Below are 9,715 nucleotides of genomic sequence, written 5' to 3'. Positions count from 1 at the left end.
TGAGTGAACGGATCATCGATGAACTTGAACTGGTTCAAATGCCTCTAAGCACTATGGGATTTAACATCTGAGGTCATCAGTCCACTAGAACTTAGAACTACTTAAACCTAACTAACCTAAGGACATCACACACATCCATGACCGAGGCAGGATTCGAGCCTGCGACCGTTGCGGTCGCGCGGCTCCAGACTGTAGCGCCTAGAACCGCTCGGCCACACAGGCCGGCGGTGACACACTGTGTTCTGTACTCGTCCACCACGGTGCTCGGGGTCACAGCACAAAGTTGTAAGACCTGAAGATGGGCATCTAAGAGCGCGAAACCGGTCGTGTTTTAACTACAGAAAAATTCAAAGAACCTCACAACTGAAGCGGTATTTTCAGTCTCAGCTATGATGCTCAGTTGTGAACGTTCCACCAGCAGGATTGTTTGTTCTGTGATGATTCTGATATTCCCGTCTGTGCTTAGACATCAGTGCGCTTCGAAAAGCGAGGAAAATAAAAAACAAGAGCCTCAACATCACTGACTCCAGCAGCAAATATAAATTAAGCCCACCCAACGTTTCAGAAAAGTGATGCACACCAGAGCAACTGTAGAACTCAGAAATTTTTCTCTCTCTCTGACAATGATTTCAAAGAAGCAGCTGAAACTCGGAAAGTAGTTAGTGCCCTATTTAGAGTTGGAGAGGTATTTATTTCCTTATTTCCAGTTGTAGGTGAAGCGGCGCTCTATGCAGAGTTTGAGTCTGCTTGCCACTGGTTTTGAGTCGTACTGTGAATGTTTGTAACACCAGTTGTGGGACATAGTCGATTTGATGCTGTATTGTGATCTTCAGACACAAATAAATAAACTGTGTGGAATCCATCCCTGAAAACTGGTTAAATAAACAATATTCCGCACTGCCTTGTCCCCTGAAAATTGTTTAAATAATATTCCAGTGCCTTAAATTACTTAATGCAATTTGATTGACAGTAAATTAGCCTACTGTCATTAGATCCTCCCAGTACAACAAAGACTGAGCAAGTTTTCCCGCCATTTTTTTTTCTTAGAGGGTGTGAGGAGGGAGGTGGCTAAGGGTGCGACGTCCATTCCTAATTGTTTGGATAAATAAATAATCAGGATGAAATTGGTTAAATAAATACTATATTGATCTTAAATATCTTCAACATTTCACGGCCCTGTCAGCAACTGTATAAATATTAATTTTAATTTTAATAAGCAACAGCCTCAGTTGCACCGTTTACCTAGGATTTACCTAGGTTTCAGTCAGGACAAGCCAACCTTCTTCAGAATATCAGTAACTACCATTTGTCCACAGTGGACATCGTCAAGCTAAAACTACAAATCCATAAGTTATCGTCAGACTGTAAAAACTTATCTGAAACTGCCTCGGCCCAACTTTGCGACCGCGATGCGGCAGCCACGAGTGCTGTACTGGTTGAGAAGTGGGGCCGAGGCAGTTTCAGATACGTTTTTACAGTCTGACGATAACTTACGGATTTGTAGTTTTAGCTTGACGATGTCCACTATGGGCAAACGGTAGTTATTGATGATCTGAAGAAGGTTGGCTTTTCCCGACTGAAATCTAGGTAAATTCTAGGTAAACGGTGCAACTGAGGCTGTTGGTTATTAAAATTAAAATTACTATATTGATCCTCCCAGTCCAGCAGCTCAGCACAGAATGAGCGAGTTTCCCTCCATTTCCAGAGGTGTGGGGATTGTTGGGGGATGGGAAAGAGGGGGGGGGGAGGTGACAGGGAGGGGGAAGCGATTGGTGAAGGGTTGGGATTTGCCAGATGGGCAGTGGGGGAAGGGACCCACGTGCCGGCCAGGAAAAACCAATGATGTCATCAGGGGGCAGTGGTAATTAATTGGTCAATTAATTAATTTGCGTAATTACTTTGATATCAGTTTGACATCAAAAGTGTGCTTGAACGCCTGTTGCCATGCTACTATCATGATCATCACCATCAACAACTCTGTCAACATCACCACATCACCACCCTCAGTCATTTGGCAGCCAATACTGGATGAGGACTTCATCTAGACTTCCTCTTGGATTTCATTGATCATTATGTGCCACTTGCTGCTGGATATACACTTCCTCCAGATGTCTGAGATTGAAAGAGGATGAGTCACTCCTTCACTATTCTCCATATTCAAGGCTCCCCTTTAATGCTGATTTTACACCCAAGACGTCGGTTTTGTCAGGCGATAGGATGTTATCAGCATGCACTGATAGGAGCATGTATGTTGTTAATGCATGTGGAATCTTTATGGTGTCTCTCCTTTCAATGGTGTTTTTTGGAGTTCAGAACAAGCAGGCAATTTGGTCATATAACAGTACATCTTGCAGCGGACATTTGGGGTTTTGAAGCCACGTGTAGTTATTAGGCAAAGGAACATCTTGAAGCACTTACTGGGGACAGAATGTTTGTCCTACGAATTTCTCGGACCGGTTGGCAGACAATGCATTCGGCCGAAGAGGCGAACAACTGACTACCTTTATGTACCTGCCGGGCACTTCCAGCCACAGTAGGGGCAGGGGTGCAAGAGAAATCTAGGTCACCCACCCAATCAGTTTCGACAGTGTCGTAAGTGCCCTTTGTGGAGAGGGATGGCGACCATAAAAATTCGCGAATTTCCACGTCCACCGTGGACTGGAAACCATCGAGGGTGTGGTCAGGTGGTGTCAGACCCTCTGCCTACCGAGTTTTTTTGGGAAGCCTCATATCTTCGAAACAATTTTAGAAGATATTCAACTCTTGTGACAGCTCTGAAATGGTCTATGCTGGGATACAGAAGCACTTCTCCTGGTTTAGCTGAGGCCCCTGGTTGCATGCACTTTAACATACTGGACCTACACGCGGATTTACGGTATGGGGTGTGATTCCGTGTGAGAATAGGAGCACTCCAGTGTTTATCCAACCCACACTGACTGTAAATTCCGACGTTAATCTGGTGATTCGATCTATTGTACTGCCACTCATTAACAGCATTCCAGGGGATGTTTCGCAACAGCACAACGCTCGCGCACATACGACTGCTATTACCCGACATGCCCTAAAAAGAGTCGAGATGTTGTCTTGGCCTGCTCGAGCGCCAGATCTGTTTCGAGTACACAGGGGACATTATGCAGAAGCAGCATTAACCGTTCCTGTACCGACTGACCAAGTGCAACAGGCGTGGAACTCTATCCCACTAACTGACATCCGGCACCTGTACAATACAATGCGTGCACGTTTGTATTCGTGCTTATAACATGTTGGTGGTTACGCTGTTTATTAATATATCACCATTTCACATTTGCAATGGCATATCTCGCGCTTACATTAACCCGTGATCTTGCAATGTTAATCAGTTAAATATGCTACCTACACGAATGGATAACCGAAATTTCAGTGCTCAACATTAATTATTTTTGTTGGATGTGAGGTCCGCCAGTTATGCAAAACACCGTTGTTTCTCAGTACCCAAACATGTTTCGGCATCACTGTGCCATCATCAGTGGGTTTTCGTTTTTATTTATTATTTACATTTAGTGTGCATGAATTTTCTGGATGACTTGTGTGTTCTGGTGAAGTGAAAAGTGTTTTACTACGCTATTTGTGAAAAATACTTGTTATAGTTACGTGTGCCTCACAACACCTCAGCATTATGCGGAGAATGGAAGTACAGGGCTATTACAAATGATTGAAGCGATTTCATAAATTCACTGAAGCTCCATTCATTGACATATGGCCACGACACACTACAGATACGTAGAAAAACTCAAAGTTTTGTTCGGCTGAAGCCGCACTTCAGGTTTCCGCCGCCAGAGCGCTCGAGGGCACAGTGAGACAAAATGGCGACAGGAGCCGAGAAAGCGTATGTCGTGCTTGAAATGCACTCACATCAGTCAGTCATAACAGTGCAACGACACTTCAGGACGAAGTTCAACAAAGATCCACCAACTGCTAACTCCATTCGGCGACGGTATGCGCAGTTTAAAGCTTCTGGATCCCTCTGTAAGGGGAAATCAACAGGTCGGCCTGCAGTGAGCGAAGAAACGGTTGAACGCGTGCGGGCAAGTTTCACGCGTAGCCCGCGGAAGTCGACGAATAAAGCAAGCAGGGAGCTAAACGTACCACAGCCGACGATTTGGAAAATCTTACGGAAAATGCTAAAGCAGAAGCCTTACCGTTTAAAATTGCTACAAGCCCTGACACCCGATGACGAAGTCAAACGCTTTGAATTTTCGGCGCGGATGCAACAGCCCATGGCAGAGGGTGCGTTCAGTGCGAAACTTGTTTTCAGTGATGAAGCAACATTTTTTCTTAATGGTGAAGTGAACAGACACAATGTGCGAATCTGGGCTGTAGAGAATCCTCACACATTCGTGCAGCAAATTGGCAATTCACCAAAAGTTAACGTGTTTTGTGCAATCTCACGGTTTAAAGTTTACGGCCCCTTTTTCTTCTGCGAAAAAAACGTTACAGGACACGTGTATCTGGACATGCTGGAAAATTGGCTCATGCCACAACTGGAGACCGACAGCGCCGACTTCATCTTTCAACAGGATGGTGCTCCACCACACCTCCATCATGATGTTCGGCATTTCTTAAGCAGGAGATTGGAAAACCGATGGATCGGTCGTGGTGGAGATCATGATCAGCAATTCGTGTCATGGCCTCCACGCTCTCCCGACTTAACCCCATGCGATTTCTTTCTGTGGGGTTATGTGAAAGATTCAGTGTTTAAACCTCCTCTACCAAGAAACGTGCCAGAACTGCGAGCTCGCATCAACGATGCTTTCGAACTCATTGATGGGGACATGCTGCGCCGAGTGTGGGAGGAACTTGATTATCGGCTTGATGTCTGCCGAATCACTAAAGGGGCACATATCGAACATTCGTGAGTGCCTAAAAAAACTTTTTGAATTTTTGTATGTGTGTGCAAAGCATTGTGAAAATATCTCAAATAATAAAGTTATTGTAGAGCTGTGAAATCGCTTCAATCATTTGTAATAACCCTGTACTTGCCACACGAAAACATGACAAGCTACCTGTAGCAATTAACAAACTAGTGATCCAGAAAATTCATGCACACCAAATGTAAAGAATAAATAAAAACGAAAACCCACTGGTGATGGCACAGTGGTGCCGAAACATGTTTGGGTACTGAGAAAGAACGGTGTTTTGCGTAACTGGCGGAACCCAAATTCCAAAAATTTTAACTGCAAACACGGCCAATACAAGGAGCTGCAAATCGAAATGATGGTTAATTATTTTTTGTGTTGCCATTTTTTTCCCGTTAGTGTATCATGTGGTTCCCTTAGTCTTTTACAGTCACGAGAACCAGAATGTCTTTTGTCCATTCCCCATCACTTCGTCTCGCTCCGTGATAAGCCCTTTTTTTATTTCAGTTTGGGATCAGTCAGCTGCTATCACATCCTCGGCTCCTGTTCTTCCTCTCGCCATTCTTTTTGCGTCTAATTGTTATGCCCAAAATGCATCTTTCGATCGTTCATTGGTCAGAACTCAGTTACTGAACTGGTATCACATTTGTTTTCTGTATTTTTCTGTATGTTATGAGATCTTACCCAGAGCACTGTTATGAAACAAGAAGCCGATAGAACAGTGTAGAGCGTGTGCTGACGGAGTTCTCTCTCTCTCTCTCTCTCTCTCTCTCTCTCTCTCTCTCACACACACACACACACACACACACACGCACGCACGCACACACACACACACACTGTAGTGGTTCTGGACCCTACCGCTTGGCGGAGCTGCTGTCGCAGTGTGTCGGATTTAGGTCTGTCACGTCCCTCCAACAGCCGCAGCTCACAGAGAGAAACCGCCTGTTCGCACCACACCGTCACGGCGTTAAGAAACGGCTGGTCCGGCCCGCAGAACGGCGGAACGAAAATAATCTCGGAAAATGGAGTTTACACTCGCCGGTTCTGAGACTCGGCCGCGCTCGGGACAGAGGTGAGAGACGAAGGCCAGCTGGGACACTCGTACGTCTCGATAAACTGCTTCCTGTGGTCGCGAACGCAACCAGAGGAAGGCGGCAGCGGGATGGATGCGTGGCTTCACGGCCGACGACAGACGGAAAGCAGGTAACAGTTCGCCCTTTACAGAGAACCAGAGTCCGGTTAAATGAGGAATAAGCGACGCCATTAGGCAATGTACGAGGGCAGTTCAATAAGTAATGCAACATTTTTTTCTCGGCCAATTTTGGTTGAAAAAACCGGAAATTTCTTGTGGAATATTTTCAAACATTCCCGCTTCGTCTCGTATAGTTTCATTGACTTCCGACAGGTGGCAGCGCTGCACGGAGCTGTTAAAATGGCGTCTGTAACGGATGTGCGTTGCAAACAACAGGCAGTGATCGAGTTTCTTTTGGCGGAAAACCAGGGCATCTCAGATATTCGTAGGCGCTTGCAGAATGTCTACGGTGATCTGGCAGTGGACAAAAGCACGGTGAGTCGTTGGGCAAAGCGTGTGTCATCATCGCCACAAGGTCAAGCAAGACTGTCTGATCTCCCGCGTGCGGGCCGGCCGTGCACAGCTGTGACTCCTGCAATGGCGGAGCGTGCGAACACACTCGTTCGAGATGATCGACGGATCACCATCAAACAACTCAGTGCTCAACTTGGCATCTCTGTTGGTAGTGCTGTCACAATTGTTCACCAGTTGGGATATTCAAAGGTTTGTTCCCGCTGGGTCCCTCGTTGTCTAACCGAACACCATAAAGAGCAAAGGAGAACCATCTGTGCGGAATTGCTTGCTCGTCATGTGGCTGAGGGTGACAATTTCTTGTCAAAGATTGTTACAGGCGATGAAACAAGGGTTCATCACTTCGAACCTGAAACAAAACGGCAATCAATGGAGTGGCGCAACACCCACTCCCCTACCAAGAAAAAGTTTAAAGCCATACCCCCAGCCGGTAAAGTCATGGTTACAGTCTTCTGGGACGCTGAAGGGGTTATTCTGTTCGATGTCCTTCCCCATGGTCAAACGATCAACTCTGAAGTGTATTGTGCTACTCTTCAGAAATTGAAGAAACGACTTCAGCGTGTTCGTAGGCACAAAAATCTGAACGAACTTCTCCTTCTTCATGACAACGCAAGACCTCACACAAGTCTTCGCACCCGAGAGGAGCTCAAAAAACTTCAGTGGACTGTTCTTCCTCATGCACCCTACAGCCCCGATCTCGCACCGTCGGATTTCCATATGTTTGGCCAATGAAGGACGCAATCCGTGGGAGGCACTACGCGGATGATGAAGAAGTTATTCATGCAGTATGACGTTGGCTCCGACATCGACCAGTGGAATGGTACCGTGCAGGCATACAGGCCCTCATTTCAAGGTGGCGTAAGGCCGTAGCACTGAATGAAGATTACGTTGAAAAATAGTGTTGTGTAGCTAAAAGATTGGGGAATAACCTGGTGTATTTCAATGCTGAATAAAACAACCCCTGTTTCAGAAAAAAAATGTGTTGCATTACTTATTGAACTGCCCTCGTATCTTTTACTCTGTAGTTGTGTGTGCGGCTATACGAAATTTTCTGAAGGACAGAAACTGTGCGCGCGATCGGGATTCGAAGCATGAACCTATCTTCCGCAGGCACTGTCCTTCCCCGTTGATCTACCCAGGGACCACTTGTGGAGAGGTGAAACGGTGTTGCCAGCGGTTTCTCTGAGAAATGGGCACCACCGTCCTACTCAGTAACCAGACTGTGCCCCAAGCACTGAACTCATCTCCTACTACAAGTGCTGTCCACTTTGTCTTCACACCGACGATAGGGTAGAGACTGGGAGGTGCCTGTTAGTAGGCTCTTTCCATTCCTCACTTACAAGGGGAGGCCGCCAATTATATTTCATACATGCCGCAGCGAATTTGTGTTCGTGGGGTCTCTATTCTAATTCGAACGTTTGACTTACGCTACACGTATTCGCTTCGGAATACCGTTTCTACGTCTTCCGTTAACTATACGTGGTTAACATTATGAAGACAATTAATAACATTTGTGAAATACAACTTTGTTTGCGGAAAACATGACGATGTTCGAAGTCGCCAGTTTTTCCACGACAAACGACTTTCAACAACTTATTATATGCATAATTGTTGCAACTGATTGCCGGGAATTATATATGAATTACTAAAAACAAATACAAAAAAAAAATGGGTTGCATGGCGCGAGATTCGATCCGGCGACCTTCGTATTACGAACCCGAGCGCTTACCGCTGCGCCACGACGCTGTAGAAAATTGTTAATCGTAGAGAGCATTTCACGGCAACGGTTTCTTTTAACTGTCGATTTTCTCAACAACGGCTGAGAAGTGCATCTTGGTGCTTTGCCACATTACACCTCTGGCCATGAGCTTTTCTTATGCGCAGTATGAATCGAATCTGAATTTCACAATTGGCGGCCTCCCCTTGTTAGTGAATTTTAGAATGAATGACAACAGGTGGCGCAAAAGAAATTCTAAAAATAGCTTTACTGATGAAGAACTGGAAGCAACAGACTAACAGAAATGCATAAAAACGTGACGTAAATTGGCACCCACGAGGAAATATTTCAAGACAGAAAAAAAAAAAAAATTGGAGCTACAGTTAAAGTTCACAAATTTCCTTGACAAGCTACCAGTGGACAGAAGAACACAAGGAGAAATACAGCCAGCGGATGATGATGCACTGGGAATAGAACAAGGAGTTTCTCGAATGAGTACTAACTATACTGAACGGCCAAAGAAACTGGTATAGGCATGCGTATTCATGTACAGAGATGTGTAAACTGGCAGAATACGGCGCTGCGGTCGGCAACGTCTGTATAAGACAAAAGTTGTCAGGCACAGTTGTTAGATCGATTACTCCTGCTACAATGGCAGGTAGTCGGTCATGGTGGCCGTGCGGTTCTTGGCGCTGCAGTCCGGAACCGCGGGACTCCTACGGTAGCAGGTTCGAATCCTGCCTCGGGCATGGCTGTGTGTGATGTCCTTAGGTTAGTTAGGTTTAAGTAGTTCTAAGTTCTAGGGGACTGATGACCTAAGACGTTAAGTCCCATAGTGCTCAGATCCATTTGAACAATGACAGCTTTTCAAGATTTAAGTGGGTTTGAACGTGGTGTTATAGTCGGCAAACGAGCGACGGGACACAGCAGCTCCGAGGTAGCGATGAAGTGGGGATTTTCCCGTACGACCGTTTCACGAGTGTACCATGAAGATCAGGAATCCGGTAAAGCATCAAATCTCCGACATAGCCGCGGCCGGAAAAAGATCCTGCAAGAACGGTGCCAACGACGACTGAAGAGAATCGTTCAGCCTGACAAGAGTGCAACACTTCCGCGAATTACTGTACATTTCAATGCTGGGCCATCAACAAGTGTCATCGTGCGAATCATTCAAAGAAACATCGTCGATATGGGCCTTAGGTCCTCGCCTGGGACCGTCGATACCGAAATACAGCCAGTAAGAGTGATTTCAGGCGTGCCGTAGGGGAGTGTCGTAGGACCGTCGCTATTCACAATATACATGAATGACCTTGTGGGTAACATCAGAAGTTCACTGGGGCTGTTTGTGGATGATGCTGTAGTATATCGAGAGGTTGTAACAATGGGAAATTGTACTGAAACGCAGGAGGATGTGCAGCGAATTGACGCATGGTGCAGGGAATGGCAATTGAATCTCAATGTAGACAAGGGTAATGTGTTGCGAATACACAGAAAGAAAGT

Source organism: Schistocerca piceifrons, chromosome 9 (genome assembly GCF_021461385.2).
Source record: "Schistocerca piceifrons isolate TAMUIC-IGC-003096 chromosome 9, iqSchPice1.1, whole genome shotgun sequence".
In the NCBI taxonomy this organism is placed as follows: domain Eukaryota; kingdom Metazoa; phylum Arthropoda; class Insecta; order Orthoptera; family Acrididae; genus Schistocerca; species Schistocerca piceifrons.
Note: the sequence above shows the minus strand (reverse complement) of the source record.